The following is a 16,381-nucleotide window of genomic DNA, read 5'->3' on the forward strand; positions in this document are numbered from 1 at the left end:
TTTCTTTAGTTAGATATATGAAATTTAATTTCCCCTAACACGAGTTTTTATTTCTGAAGTACCTTTTCTTGTTTTGAAATAAAGTTTTGTTTGTTGGGACTTCAGAAAGTGAAGTCAAACAGCTGCATGTGTGAACAGATTTACATAAGTAAATGAAATAAGCAACTTTCTGCTGTGCATTGGTGAGGAACATCATGGAAAAGTGCCCTGAGGCAAGATGCTTACATATCCAGCAGGAAGGTAGAGTATTACTGATCATTAGGAAACAGAAGTGCGTGGATGGGGAAGTGGTTAAAAGCAAATATAACTATAAATATATTTATATATTTAAAATTATAGTTATATATAATATATAACTATAAATATATAAATATAACCTTCTATCACACAGTTATTGATTTACTAAGAACATCTTATTTTAAGAGAGCATTTGTTTCAGTTTGGTAGTGGCATATGGAGGTACACATCTGTTTGAGAACTTCTGTTGGGTGAGAGAAATCCTTGATACCTGATTTACCTTCCAGTGCCTAAAGAAGTCAGCTAACCTTTAAAAAGCTTTCCCCTGCCATTCCTGCTTGCAGCAGAACTAAGCTAGGCATCTCCTGGGGTAAGTCAGCCATCCGCAGCATTACTCTAAGAGCTGGTAGTAATCTGGGTATCTGGTGTCTGTTTTTCTAGAAACAGCTACAGACCTCCTGCAGGGAAGCAACGAGTGATAAAGCTTTTTCTTTCACATCAGTTTCAAAAAAAGGTTCTCCCTTCACTTTTGGCACAAACGGGTGAAAATGCATTACAACCTTGTCTTAGATGTGGTTCCCCACTTACTTAGGCAGGTTTCTGTTTTGCTAGTTTATCAGCCTGACCACTTCTGTCACTAATCTGACTGTGCTGATGATCAGATTTCATGCAAGAACCTTGATGTGCTTCCAGGAAAGGAAGCCTCATGGTTTGACACAGTCAAAGTTCAGGCTGATCTGCAGGCTCCCTGGTAAGCGATTGAACTTAAGAAGAATCCATGATAGTTCCAAACTTGCTGCATAAGTAACTTTACGAAGCAATGAAGCTTTCCCTTTAAATTAGTGAAAGGTATCTCAGGGAAAAAAAAAGTCACCAAAGCATTTTCAATTATGTATTTGTCTATTGTTTTGTGAGCATCACACACCAGGTTTGCTCATGTGATTTAACGAAGAATACTTGCACTGTTTTGAGGGTTTGGGATTTTTCTTTTGCTACACAACCGACAATTGTTTTCAGTGATTTGTTCCCTTCAATCCTTTTCTGCGGAGACTCCTTTTTTAATATAATCTTTCAGAGTGGATAGAAATTGCCTTCTCTTAATTTGGGAATATGAATACATTATAGCATTGGTGTGTGTATGTTAATGGTTTTATGTTCTATGCATGTTTTTATAGCATTTCTAGGGCACCTTTACTCACACAAACCAAGCTTTGTGGTTTATTCAGCATGAAATATTACACTGGCCTTTTGATTTTTGTTTGCTGTCATTGTAGCAATTCAAATTCACCTGAATGCTGAATATTGTAGAAATGACTTCAGAAAAGCTGAGCTTTATCAAACACCAGTAGTAGTCTAGTTTGAGTCAGCCAACTGACTATTTCCTGTTGTAGTTTTCAATGGCAAGTGCAGAACATTGATGTTTGCTTTTGGATTGAACTAGGCAAAGGCTGTTTGTGTAAATGTTCATTTCCCAGCCATGATCCTAAATCTTTAAATTCTTAGCTGGGAAGACTAGTAAAGACTGATGGAGCTATAAGTAATTGTGGGGGAGATGAACATTGTGCTGAAACTAAATACTGCATAAGGAGATACTTCATAATGTATGTTAACTGCATGTATTGGAACAGCGGTCGGACTAAAATCCTTGATCCTCCATTCACATAGATCTTCTGCTTCAAAGCCAGTAATAAATATTCAAGTTCCTTCAGGGGTTCTTGTTGGCTCTGTATTCTGTAGCTGAACTTCTAAGAGAGACTGGAAATACTTTTGGTACTTTGAATGCTGAAAGAGGACAGTTTATTTTTTGTCTGTACAGGGATCATAAATCCAGTAGAGAATTGTACAGGTTCAAGGTTGCTTGTGTTTATGCGTTGGGAAGTTCGTGTTGCTGTACAGGTGTGGTCACTGGAGAATTTGAAGTTTTTTGACTGTTAGAAGAAGCATGGTGAAGTCTTCTGACATTCAGGGAAGAACGCACGGTTTTGTCCTGGGCAGTCCTGGATACTAAAATTATTTCACTGCGGATAGTTCTCCTGTTTTAAGTATGCTTGGCCATCTAATTAGCAGTACTGTCAGAAAATAATTCAAAAAATAGGAGCAAAATATTTTTTGTGTCACTCTAGTTCTGTTGTGCAGGACTACTTCATTGCTATCATAATGATGGGCTTGCCTGTTCAAAGCTCCCCCCTCCAATAGTCAGGGAGGTGGCATATAACAGGGAGAAAAGTAATCTGTGTTTGTCAGGGAACTTGCTCTGACAAACCTGAAGCTAGTTTAACCTTAGAAAGATTATCCTTGGGATAAGCAGAGGGTTGAAGACAGAACTCAGGTCAACCAGGCCACAGTCTTGACCACCTCGAATCATGCTTTTAACATCGTAGGAGTTGAGAGAGCTACAATTAGAAATTAATTGTCAGACAAAAAATAATCTGATCTTATGAAATATTCAAAGCAATTGCGTCAGCATCATTTGTATCTTAAGCATATGCCTGGGAAAGTTGTTCATGTGAGCAGTGGAAAAGGTGCATAATACCTTTTTAAAAAAGTTAATGTTGTTTAATAGTGGATGAGCAAAGACAAGCATGTGAATATAAAATGTATGAGACGTAATGCAAAATTAATGACCTTCTAGAGCTGAAACATTAAGCAGATGAGCATGGGTGCCTCCAAAAAATGTTTGAGATGGAAATCAGCACTCCTGTTTTGGCTTACATACTGTGGCCTTCCCAGGCTGTTACTGAAAGCACCAAGCAATGGGTTTTGTGCTCCCCTATAGTTTGAGATCCTTTCTGCAGAACTTCTGGCTATGCAATTTTCCTGTTTTTGCATTTGTGCAGCAAATTTCCCCCACTAATCTCCACAGGGTTAAATGCCTTTTTCTGCTTCAGGGTTGTGAAGAACACTCATATATAATTCTTTTTTATGAAATACTAACTAGTATGGTAATGTACTCAGCTGGTAGTTCTGTTACTTCTGATGGACATTACCCAGTACAATTCATGTTTTGTACCACTTTGGATGCTATGTCTATAAGGTGCAAGGTCATGCTGGTGGGTTTGATCTCTGGAACATCTGACTGTGGTAAATCTGGCAGATCCTACTATCTGGCTTTCCCAAAAGTGAGATTCAGAGCTGTATCTTTTTGTGCTTTGTGACTTGATTACTATTTTTCTTGATTGACATCTCTCCAGCTATAATTTTCAGGTCTTGAAGAAGAGTCCAGTGCAGAAATGTTTGATGTTGAGCAGTAGTCACTTTCCTCTGTTGGCCTTTGAACTAAATTTGGCAGAACTTGCTATCTAGGATAAACAATGCAAAGTAAGAACTGTAGAATGGGGTGAATGATGGATTTACTCATAGGACTTCAGAAACAACGGTTATGAGAGACAAAGGTTACAGGCTGCTTGAACAAAAAAGTCTATTGTTTAATATCTATTTTATCTGTGAATATCTATTTTCATGGTAGACTTTACCCATTATGTCTTATGGTTAAACTGGATGTTTGAGAATGAAGGAAGGCATTATGTACTTGTCAAGCAGTTAAGGCTTAGAAGGGATATTAGATGATCTACACCCACTGCCACATAATCAAAGGTCATTACACTATAGCAGTACCTGGTATTTTGGCTAAAGCACGCTGGTGTGACATTCAATACAGGGTTTGTTTGTTTTTCTTCAATTCTGAACTGAAGATCTCAGAAGTAGTATCAGTGATGCCAATGCTTAGTGTTCATTCTCTCTGTTGTGAAGTCTCTTTGGCCTGCTAGTCTACCCAGTCATTCTTAGTGTCTTGATGGGGCTGGAATCTTTAGTACCTCTACCTTCCTCACTGTAAAAAATGATGTGCATTATCAAGTTATATTTTGACCCTTTTGATGTGTAACATGGTCCAAATTCGTGTTTTTTTTTTTTTTTCCTGCCCTGAGATTAACCTTGCTTTTGCAATAGAGGTTTAAGTTTTTCCACCATCTTCTGCAACATCTTTTTCTTTTTAAAGTGGACATAAAACCGAGTGCCCTAGTTTTGTTCTTAACAATGACTTGTCCAAACTAGCCTTTTGCTTTGCCACACTCTTACAACACGCAACACATGTTATCATAACACACAAACTTGTGTTGTGTTTTTGTTTTATGGGACTCCTGCATACATCTTCATGTTGCTGCTCACTGGACGTGGGTCTCCTGCTCTGTAGGTACAGCCTTCAGTCTTTGTTTCTAGTGAAGCTTTTCATTCGGGTGTGTTACTTTTTGCTCAGATGTGCCTGAGATATGACATGGCCTTCCCTGCTTAGTGAAATAAGGAAAGCAGGGCAATGCTACAAGGATTTGAATTTCTCTGAGTGGTAGCTGTCGTCAGTGAGCTGGAAGTGAACACGGAGCATTGAGTAACACGAGGCCTAGCTCAGTTCCTCTGGAAGCTCGGTTGAAACTTCCCCATTTCATGCTGCTTTGTCATGCACAACTGTAGCTTGAGCTATCATTCATATTTAACCTACTTACAGTAGCTTACAGCACAAAGTTGGATGTCTTGCAGAAGTCTGTGTGTTTATGTATATAGCTATTGTAGGGCTTGTCATTTTATACAATGGCTTTAACAAATCTCATCACCAATTTTTAAAATACCATCCCTTCCCAGCTCTGTTTATTACAACTCCTGTAGTCTCCTTAGCTGAGCCATGATCAAGTGCATGTGCTCTGTTCTTGGCAGTTATTTTCAGCCTGTCCTTAAAACTTCCATTATAGGGGATTCTGGAACCTCCTTTGGTGCAGCCAGGCTGTGTTTTTGTTATTATTTAATATTATTATTATTAATCTATCCTTTTATAGCTAGGACTTCCCAGTTTCAGTTGTTTTTACAGCTGGTCGTGTCTGTTTGCTTCTTGGCTCTAAAAGCAACTCCTTACTGACAGAGGGTTCAGTTTTCCTGTGGCATTTAATGGTTTATCATGTCAACGGAGGCCTTCTTCCAAGACTAAAATGTCTATGAATGTGTGGAAGGAGGAAGGGAGCTATTTGAGCAGTTTTATAAATGAGTCTGTAGAAAAGGGAACACCAATTTAGATTAAAAGGAGAGGATGACTATTAAAAACGTGAAGAAAGGGCAGAAAAAAGGGGCAACAGAAGCTGAATTCATAACAAAGGTGCTGCCTGTTGGCTTTCAGCCCATGCTCAGACAATGTGTTGCAGAAAGGATTGGAAACCAGCGGCTGAGTCTGCAGGTAACACTCTCCAGAACCGGAGTCTTCATTAACTCAGGTTTTGACAGACTATCAGACAGTGCAATATATGAATTGTCAGTGTGCTTTACATCTAAATGCAAGGCTGTGTGTTATTGCCAGGCTCAGCAGGATGGCCGGGAACAGAAATGGTACAGAGCTCCCTCCCATTGCTGGAGGGGGTCCCCTTCTGCAGAACAAGGCCCCAGCTCGCTCCCAGGACTGCATGAGCTGCTCCTTACTGCCTCTGTGTGCACCTGCTTGCTGTGTAAAAGGGATGTCAGGTCTTTGGGACAGTCAAACCAATACCTATTGGTAGCCCTGAATTCTTTGAGGAGGGGAAAGGGATTAAATGTCAGCATAAATCAAGGAGGTTCTGAGCATTCCAGCAAGAGAATTTTTTTTTCAGTCCTAACACACCCTCTTGGTTATTATTTCAGAACTTTCAACATAAACAACCCTTTTTGTGTTGTCAGTGTTTATTTGTTAATACCAAGTGAAAGGTTGAATTTGGCTCTTAGTACAACTCTGGCTTTTACTTTTGAACAATTTCAGTGACTTTGAGGCTTTGCTACCAAACTTCAAGCCAAAATCACATTCTTCAAGTTGGCATTAGTATCTCTATGAACTTAACTGTACAGAATACTTTTTCTTTAATTTTTTATCCTATGTAGAGGGAGACAGGAAGTCTGTTGGTTTTCTTTATGGTAGCTGTTGTAAGAGAAGTATGAAGAAAGCTCATACAGATGATGGAAAACAGGTCTTCCAGCTGCTTTTTCACTTCCTCTGTAGATTTTTACCATCCCTCTGCCAAGGACTCCTGCTCTCCCAGCTCAACCAGTTGAAGGAGATGTTGTTTATGTGCATGTCTTCATGGGAAACCGGAGTAGCTTAATCTACTTCTGGAGGTTTTTCAGTCCAGTGTGGCTTGTGATGCAGCCATTCCTCTCTCACTTCAATGAAACTAATTCTTCAGATACCTGTGAGTTAGCACCTTCTGTTACAGTAGTCTCTACTATCAGCTTTAAAGAATGGTTTAAGCAGATGCCCATGAAGAATGACAGACGAAGCTGGTTTTGGTCTGGGATATAGAGGGATGAAAAACTAGATGGCATGAAGTCTTTTCCAACCCTATGCTTTTGACTTCACAAATCTATAATGCAAAGAAAAACAGGAAGATGTGCAGCATAGGAGGAAGGCCTAAATAGCAATATAAATGCCAAGCTTGACATAAGCAAAATACGTGGAGAGGAATTATGCCTAATAGACAAAAACTATTTTCTAGGAAAAATTAAGTGCAATTATCTCCAGTATGTTCCTGATGACAAAAAGAAAACTTATTATGGCACTGCAAGTCTAGAGACGTAATACAAGATCACATATGCACTGTTAACAGAGCTATGGCTCCAGCAACACTAACCCTCATATAAAAGGGTCTCTAAGACTTGCTTTCTATCATCTGCATGAGCTTTCTTCATGCTTCTCTTAAGATGATTGCCACTTTGTATTAAGGAATGAAATAATAGCGCTGTCAATTTAAAAGTTAGAATATCTTTCTGGATTAATAGTCTGTAGGAACCCTGCAAGCTTGAATATGTATCTTGCACAGTTAATTTGTTGCCTAGGTTGGCTTTCTTTTTTTTTTTCTGAAACTGATTCATAAGGAAGCATTTCTGGTATTCAGGATAAAAATACTCTGAAGGGGCAGCATTGGCATGGAAGTCAGCTGACGATGTGAAATTTCACAACATACGTCAAATCTATCTCACGTGTTGTCTTTGTCCTTTCTACTTCAGTTTCGAAGTTCTCTCATTTTCTAATGTGCTGTTTTGAACATTCAGTATAGGGTTTATACTAAGAAGGGATTGGTTACCTCTGGAATTACCAGCATGTTTGGGGCCCTGAGCCAAATGCAGGTGTTCTTCAAAAGCTGCGTAAAATACTAGAGGTGAGATCACACGGTGTTATTGCTATTTATGAGACCATTTGATAGGCTTTAGAAGTATTTTATTTCAGTTGCCGTATAAAATATTTGTAGGAAACTGCCTAGATGTATGTAAATACTCTTTCAGAATCAAATATTTGAGTTTTCTTAAGCTAGGGAACTGTGGAACGTGGTGTCAATACATCAGGGAAAAACAAAGAATATAAACAGTATCTAGTAACTGGAAAAGTGGTTCAATGAACCATTTCAAGCTTAACCTAGTCAGTGTATAAAAATGTCATTACAGTGCATAAACAGTCTTATAATGAGAAAACAGATTTCTCAAACAATGCCTTTTTCTTATCCCTTTGTTTGAGGAAGAAGCCATAACAAGGCCCAGTGGCTATTAGCTGTAATGAAAATTAGGCCTATTCTTAAACATTAAGTGGCTTGGGAACAGTCTTGCCTAACCAAAATTGTCTGCTCTCTCCTGCTAGTTTCATTGGTGATGTTTGGAGCCATCCTGGTTTTTAAGAGTGTTCTTGATTAAGCTTGGCTGAGTGTTAAGATGCTTACAGCTACCAACAGTCTAAGGTCAACAAATTCAGAATCTACTGGTCTAAACAAGTCTTTTTAATATCTTTTTTTCTTCCTTGAGATTGGTGTTGCTACATCAGGCAAAATGAGATTTTTCTGGTTCTGCCTATGCTATGTAGCATCAGAAGTCCTTGTAGATTGGAAAATGAGTACGGAAGTAGGGAAACAAGTAGGAAACTCAGATCTAATCCTTGTGTTTGTAGGCATGAGGAGTATACCTTGTAGGCTTTGAGAAGTGACATCCATTTGAGTGGTACCCCACCCAGGTGTGGTGTTCCTCTTCTAAATTTCTTCCTTCATTCTGTCACAGTGAGTTAGAGACATTGTGGTTGCTGCCTCCCTCCCTGGGTGATGTGATACCTCTTAGTAAAACAGCAGATCTTGTCCACACATGCTGTGTGGTCTTGCTTCTTATTTCAAAAGGATTTAGTTCTAAGCTAAAAATCTTCCTCTTTTGACCAGTGGAGGTAACTCTCAGGCTGACAGAAGCAAGATAAATGGGGCTTAAGGCCTCTTATGTGAAACTATAGTGTTAAAACACACCACTAATTGTTTGCTTGGGAATGCAGTCACTGTATTAGCGTGAACTGACCAAGATGGCTAGAGTAGCCTTAAAACCTCAAGCTCTTGAGTTGTATCAGCTGGGTGCCTCTAATCATTCGCTTCCTACTCTGATATTGGTCAGGAGTAGGAAGAAGCCTCATTCTGGAACTGAGATGAGGCATAAATACTGAGAAGGATTATTCCTCTCATGCTGTGTGAAGTATCAGCCTTTGGGAAGCCTTTTAGCAATTGCCAAGATGTTTTGTGTGGTAACCACGCAGACAGTTGCCTTCCTCTTGCTAGTGATTTTTTGATTATTGAGGTGCCAAGATGCTGTCATCCCAGTCCTTCTCACTTAATTAGCCAATGCTTTTAGCACATCGGCAGGGTGAAGTAAATAGGCCTTACTCTGATGGATCACTAATGTATCACTTAAAAATCTCACCTGCATAATTATTCCCTAGGGATTACAAAATGGCCAAAATACTCACGAGGCTTCATCCCTGCTCAGGTGTATCATTCATTTTAGGTTTTCCTGGCTCACTTGCAGGGCACTCATGCATGTTCATCAGAATTGAGATTGCTTTGAAAGGCTAAGAACAGAGGGCTAGTTCATGTGTGACTTATCTGACATAACTCTTCTTTTGATTGATTGATGTATCTATTTTATGGCCAGAAGTCTTAAATATATATATATATGTATATGTAACAATCCCCTTATAACATTTTAGTAGCCTCAAAGATGTCATGGGGTAGTAGACCTAATGTAAGTCTTGCCTTTTGTAGCGGTGTTGAAAAATTCTAGGAAAATTTTGAAGATATTATTTCTGTAATGCTCCTTCCTGCAGTCCTACTTGGCATCACTACAAGTAAGGTCTAAAATTGTACCAAGTGAAGCAAATTAACAAACGTGGGGGAAAAGAGTTTGCATACACTACATTTCATCTTCCCTGCTTTGATCAGCCAACTTCCCTATTGAAGAAAAAAATCTTTGAAAAATATAGCAGTAATAATTTCTCCAGCGCAGTTAAATGGTCTGTTTAGTTTTCTGTTCTGTATGGAGATGTGCTGGGTTGGCAGCTCTGGGATTTTCTGTTTTGCCAGCTGGCAAACATGCACGTTTGTGTAAGCTCATTCATTGCTGATACCAGGGGACAGGTGCTGATTTACTGTTCTTCAAATAACTGCGCTGGCCTGTGTCCAGCGGCAACATGGCTCAGCCTCGGGAACGGGCCGTATCCCCTACAACACACCTCTCTGAATGCTTGTTTTCCTGGCGTTGGGTGGGTGGTGGGGTGGAGTTAGATATTGCACAGGAGTGATGGATGTGGCTGTGTGATGGCAATCCATCTGTGCTGTGTGTGAGCTGCTTCTGGCTGGGGCGTGGGCGCCTTCTGTTTGCTGCTCTCACTGGACAGGGTCAGGGCTTGAGGAGAGGACAGAGCTGTGGGACATTGCTTTGGGTAATCAGAATGGAGATGCTGTTTTGGTAACTGATCCACGGCTGACAGTATGGATAACATAGTACCTGTCACATCAGCTGGCTTGATTTGAGTCTTGCAAATCCAGTTCTTGTAATTCCTAGCCATTGCTGACAATGAGGAGGCACTTAAGAAATTGCCTGGAATATTTAATTAGCTCATTTTTTCCTTTTCTAAGAGAACTTAATGTTCGAGAAAAGCAGTTCCATGAAGGCTGAAGTAACAAGAAATTATTAAGAGCTCTCATTTTTTTGGCTATGTCCACAGAGTTGTAGCAATGTATAAAAACATAAGTATCCTCAAGTAAGCAAAATGTAGCTTCTTTATACTCCCTGCTCTCTTCTTTGTGCTCAAGCCCTAGTGCTGTGACTGATTATAGCAGCAATAGCTGCATGCAAGCAGGCTCTGCACAAATGTGAGACTGACTTCCTTACTCATGCATGAGTAACATTTATTTGACAGATTTATGAGGGAAGTGTAAGGAAACTATTTCTGACCATAATAAAACTTTCTCTCAAGGTTCCCATGCAGATTTTTAAAACAAAATCAACAAATGTGTTTGAATGGTGATGATGACATTCCTGGTACAGTGGGGGTTTGCATGCTTGGTACCAAACTGTTAATATATTAGAAAAGACTGGAGGTGCAGTTACATGCCAGAAGAACTTAACGTGAAGTGTTCTTGCTTAAAAATCATCTGCAGATCATGCAAATATCATCACATTTTGCACAGGATAAAACCATAGTAACACAGGAAATATTTAATCATCAGTATTAAAAAAAGAAATAGGAGAATAAGGGCACAGAGATACAATATCTCATTATGTATTATCTTTGGATGTTTGACATTTGCAGATGTCAGATTTCCCTGGCTCAGAAATAGCATTATCGCCTCCATATTATAGACTTAAAGAGCTAAAGAGGGAATGTACGTGTGGAATTGAAGTCGCATGCTCAGGGTTATTCAGTGAGCTGACAAGGTAGCTGACATTAAAAATGAAGAAGAATGAGCTCCCAGGGCTGTGCTTCTGACTCAGTATTTCCTTTTCTTACTGTGACTTTATACTTGGTATGGAACTACGTATGTGATCTACGTAGTCAGGTTGTGGTATAGCTTAAAAAAAAAATAAGGCTCTTCTGCTTTTTGCCCAGCAATTAAGCAGCAGGTCCATGAATGAGCTTTGTTCTGGATTGCTGAGGGAATTTTATATGGTTACATTCTGCTGAACGGGCCACAAAATCAGGCAGCTTCCCCACCCTGGCTGTGCCTGTTTACATCTGATCTCAAACTGTGGAACAATAGCCCTCAGATTCATTTGTGCTTTCTCTCAAAATAAGACTGTGGTTTCTTTTTTGCCTTTGATTTGCTTGAGATCAAGTTAGTGGCAGAGATACAGACAGATTCCTATCAGCAAATCGTTTGTTTAAAATAAATGAGTGCTGTATTTTGGGCCCTGGTTCTACATTACAGCGGGCAATGAAGTAAAACAAAATACAAAAGAAAAATGAAATTTTTTTGGCACACACAAATGGATTTATAAAGTAACAGCTGTACTACTTACTAATTATAAGTTCACTTTTGTTTGGCAAAAAAGTAGAGAACTCTATTTGGCTGTAGGTGTGGAATATTCTGTAGTAATTGATCTTGTTACTCTGCTGAATTGGTGATGTTAGAAGTTTCTGAAGTTACATGATCTTTGTTTAATGACCAATTCCAAGCCTTTGTACTAAAGGGCAGTGGTAAAAGCTGCAACTTTCTGTGTATGTCTCATTTTTTTTCCCTCATACTAAAAGTGAATGTAGTTACAATTACTGTCAGGCTTTTAAAATCTATTGATTTATTTTTTGTGTAGTTCCTCTCTATCTTCTGAACCTGTGCTAAACTCATGTAACACATGTTGACTAGTTTTGTTTGGCAAGGCTTTGTTACACTTGGCATGTTTCTCTCTTGCTACAAGAAGTTAGGGTAGTGACATGCTATACCACTATGAAAACAGCCACAGCCCAGTCTTGGTCCCTAGCATCAACACAGCAGCTTAATATTATCTAGACTGATGTATTTCTTTAAGCTCCTATTTGTCACTACAGATTTTTCTACTGATGTGAGACTTGACATGATATTGACATCACTAACATCAGGATCTGAATGAGATCTGACCTGAAGTACAGGTTGATCTTCTCAATTAAAGGGAATTTTCCTCAATCAGAGTTTATGCATTTTTGTAATGCATTCATCTCCAAGGTATGAATATATGTCCATGAGAGCGTGGTGACTTGATGGCTTGACCATGGGTCTTGAATAAAATGCAGCTGACCCTAACTTTTTTTTTTAAGGTTCCTTTTGCTGTCACATCAAGGAAGTCAGCTGTCCATGAGATACGTCTTGCATGAGGGCCAAATGCTGGTCTGCTTCAGGACTGCTTCCCTGTCATTTAATGTCCTATGATGTATTCTCTTTTTAATAATATTTTTTATCATCTCCTTCATCTCACCAGCTCTTTTATGGACTTGGTCAATCACAGTCAAGCGTAGGTAGTGCAAATGACCTAAAAGGCTAACTGAGGTAATACCTTCATCTCCTGTCACTGCAAGAGAAAATGGAGGCAAATCAGGTGAAGACACTTAGAGGCTGTCAGAGAAAAGAGAACAACTCACATAACTTCTTATGTCTACACCACCTGCTATCATCTGTCATTAATGTGAAGGCTGAGTGTGCAGGGAACATTTGAATTGGTGAATATAAGGATGGTGAGTCAGTGCACGTAATAAGAACGTGTGCAGGATTCTTGTGGGTAATACAACGAGCTCAGGCAGGAAGCAAGCTTGGGGAATGTCATATATGTGGACTGGAGAAGGTTACTGAAGTAAAATGGTTAGTAAAGTGGTACTTCGGACACATGGCAAGAAGGGTGAAGATGAAACAGCCTGGTGAAGGTTGAGATGCGTAACAGGATGTTTGAAAAATTGTTGTGGGTGACAGATCGGGGGAAGCAACCTGATTCTGGGTAATAGGCTGTGTAAGTAAAGATCTGTAAATGTAATTAAGTGGTGAGGCTGGATACCAGAGGAGAGGAAGGTAAGGAAAAACTGGAAAATGATTAAAGGCAATTTTGGAAGGTAGCAATGATAAAGTACTTCCAAATCAATGTTACCTGGCTGAAAAATAACGAAAATACAGTAGAAAACTAAGGGCAAACCTTGAAGTTGTATTGGCAGATTTATAACATTAATATTGGGAAATGATCTTCAGAAACTCATTCTAAGGACAGCTGGAAGGGTACAGTTAATAGTAAAGGTCAAAAAAAAACCTTGTGAAAGATGAAATCAGTCTTTCCCACACCTTCAGCATAGGCAAAGAGTGGAAGTAATATAAACGTTTGGATTTTCAGAAAGCTCTGGTATACCCATTAGCTAATAAACAGTTATTTAAACAATATTTAGGGTTTAATAATAACAAAGAACTTTGTAGCAAGCAGAAAATTAAAAATCCCAACTTTTGCAGGATAATTCCGCATGTGAACTGGATGCAGTGTCTACATAGTGAGTAATTACTGTGAATGTGAGCCCTGCTCAATCACTATGATGATATTTCTTTCAAGTATGTTCCTGTTTCTCTACCTGAAGAGTAGGTTCCTCTACCTACCTCATTTCTTCAGAGGAAGGTAAGAAAGTCCAGGGCTAGAACGTGGTTTGAAGACACAGAGACCAAGCAGGCCATGCAGCTAGCCATAGCCAGGTCAAAGTACTTACAAAACACTTTGATCCTCGGAGAATCAGTGTGCAAAGGGACACTTAAACTGCCTGACAGCAATAAAACAGGGAGGCAATATCTGGTTACTGTGACCTCTGAGATGGAGGCATGTAGGTAAGCAGGCTGAAGGCAGACGAGGGTGCAGAGCAACATGGGAAGGCAGCTGTAGGATTGCTAGAATATTTCCAAGCATAGACATGATCATCCAGACATCACCGAAAGGTTACTTGATCTCATATGCAAGGAACTCTAATTAATAATAATGTCAACAGCTTTGACAGTTTTACAGCAAACCGGTAGGGTTCCCGGCTTATGTTGAGGGTAGAGGCATGCACTGAGGCAAAATGCCCTATAAACAAACACTAAATGTGATCGGTAACATTTCTAAGATCTTTACGAGTTTCCCTTCTGGAGCTGTCTTGTGGGTGAAACACCATTTCCATACTTTCATGTACACAAAAGAGGCCTGACGGGAGACAAAAGATTAAAGACTGTTTGGGGTTTTGGCAAGGAATGCCAGTAGAGACCCCAATTTTGTCTAGAGTATGAGTGACAGGTAAGTAGGTGCACGGGGTGGTGTAACTGACAGCTGCTGTAAAGAAGAGCTGACAGCTCAGATGATCTGGAGCTTGACCTTCGAGGTAGGACCTGCCTGTGCCTCTTGGCAGTCCGTTCTTGCTGTGCAAATGCTGTTTGCCAACTCTCCTTCAGAGCAGAGAACACAATTATCCTCATGTGTATCCTAAGTGACTAATAGCGTGTTCCGTGATGTATAAGCTGTCATCTGATTTTTATTCACTGTCTTGGGTATTGACCTCTTGAGAAGTCTTTCTGCCTCCAGGTCTGCCTTTCCCTCCGAACTCAAATGGTAGCTGGTGTGAGAGGACGAGTCCCTGTTCTCCCACCTTCAGCACAGTGTGGGGTGCCTCTCAGAAATCTGTTAACATGCTCAGATGCTAGAAATCTGAACTGTTCTGAAGCATGGTCAAATTGATTTAATAAAAAAAAGAAAGCCCCCAAAGCTTGCTACAGAACACAGTTCAGTCTATCAAGACTGAAAAGACTTCAGGAATATCCTTCTGACATGAAGAATGAAAAATGTCCTTTGCAAAACCTGCTCAGTTTTCTCTGGGCATGGCATTAGTGCTGTGGCCAGCCGGTCCTTTGAGAAGCAATTGCTGACTGCTTCCTCTTGCCTGTCAGACCTGAAAATCCAGGAAGCATGCAGGACAGTGCTCCAAAAACTTACCTACCCTCTTTTCTGAGGTTTCCCTAGCTCTGAAGAGGCCAAAACAAGGAAAAGGCAAAGAACAAGGAAGAAGGTGCTACTATAGGATAGGCTCTTCTTTTACCCAAGAGCAGAGGCAAGAGGACTTGACGTTCTGGCATGGAGTGGAGTGAATTATAGAAATGGGCAAGAAATTAAGAGGTAGCTAGTGGAGTAAATGAGAAGGCAAATATTGTTCAAGACCACACTCCGTCCAAGTTCCTGCTCACCTTCTACCTCTATTCATTCCTTGTTGGCAGACCCTGAAGCTTCAGTGTTAGTGGAAAGCTGATTTCTGAGGGAGTCCTGTTCCGAGTAGTTCCCTGCCCATAGGAGTTAAGCTCCTTCAAATTCTTTCCCGTTCACTGCAAACCCAAATTGCTCTACCACAACGCTAAAGGTTCCTCACCCTTCTCCCAGAGGAAGTATTCCTTGAGCTGATAGAGCTGTTCTGTATAGATTGAAAGCTTTTAACTTGTCCTTATTCTGATTTGTTTGCATTGATAGAACAAACCTTCCTTTCTTAAGTGAATGCAAGCTTTTTTTTTTCTATTTTTGTTCCTCAGCCAAAGCATTACAGCTAATAAAACTAAAGTATAACTAAAATAGGTATTAAAAAATGTCTGCATAAAGAAGTTGACCTCTCCGGCTCAGCTTGTTCATTCAAATTGGCTCAGTATGCAAAAGCTGCATAAAATTAAAAATTAATGAAAGCACACAATAGACACAAGAAACCTGACCAGTAACACTAAACCGCATCAACTTAACATGCAATCATCCTGCTCAAAACTAATAAGAATGCCAAACAGGCAGGACAGGTTACGCACAGAAGAATTCTGGATTATCGTGTTATAACACACTAAAGCTGTAGTTCAACCAGTTTTTTTTAAAGCCGGTATTGCCACTGAAAGGAAAAGTCCCATGCTCATGAACTTGCTGCTGGCTTCTGCTCTTGGCGCTGCTTTCTACATCCTTTTCCACCTCCTCTCTCTGATCCTTATTACCCTAGGATTACTGTGTGGCTGTGGGTGAGCCAGCTGGGAAGCTCATGTGCATGGGTAGGGGAAAAGCAGGAGAAAAAGCCTGTGGGCTGTTCTTCAGCTTGGGCAGTCCTTTGCTGTTTGCCTTACGCTATCGTGACAAGTTCTTTCTAATAGTAGCACATCTACTTAATGTTTGCCTGTTTGCTGGTGGCAAATACGCTGGTTTGAGGGTACCACGTCAGAAGTGGCTGGATTCATGCATGTCTGACTGGGGAAGCTGTCTCTGGTGTGCTGGTTCTGTACAGCTGCTAGAGGAAGCTTTTTTCATGCTGACACTCTGCAGCCACTGCTGAACATCCTAGACTGGGTGATACCATGTCCAG

The 16,381-nt window shown here is 40.1% G+C and overlaps 1 protein-coding gene across 3 annotated transcripts in view; it reads left to right on the plus strand.

Moving 5' to 3' along the window:
* The window catches only part of TESK2 (testis associated actin remodelling kinase 2), a 76,066-nt gene that overhangs the window by 8,192 nt on the left and 51,493 nt on the right, over window positions 1-16,381 (plus strand). The gene's annotated exons all lie outside the window — the stretch shown is intronic.

Source organism: Anas acuta, chromosome 8, assembly GCF_963932015.1.
Source record: "Anas acuta chromosome 8, bAnaAcu1.1, whole genome shotgun sequence".
NCBI classification, from domain to species: domain Eukaryota; kingdom Metazoa; phylum Chordata; class Aves; order Anseriformes; family Anatidae; genus Anas; species Anas acuta.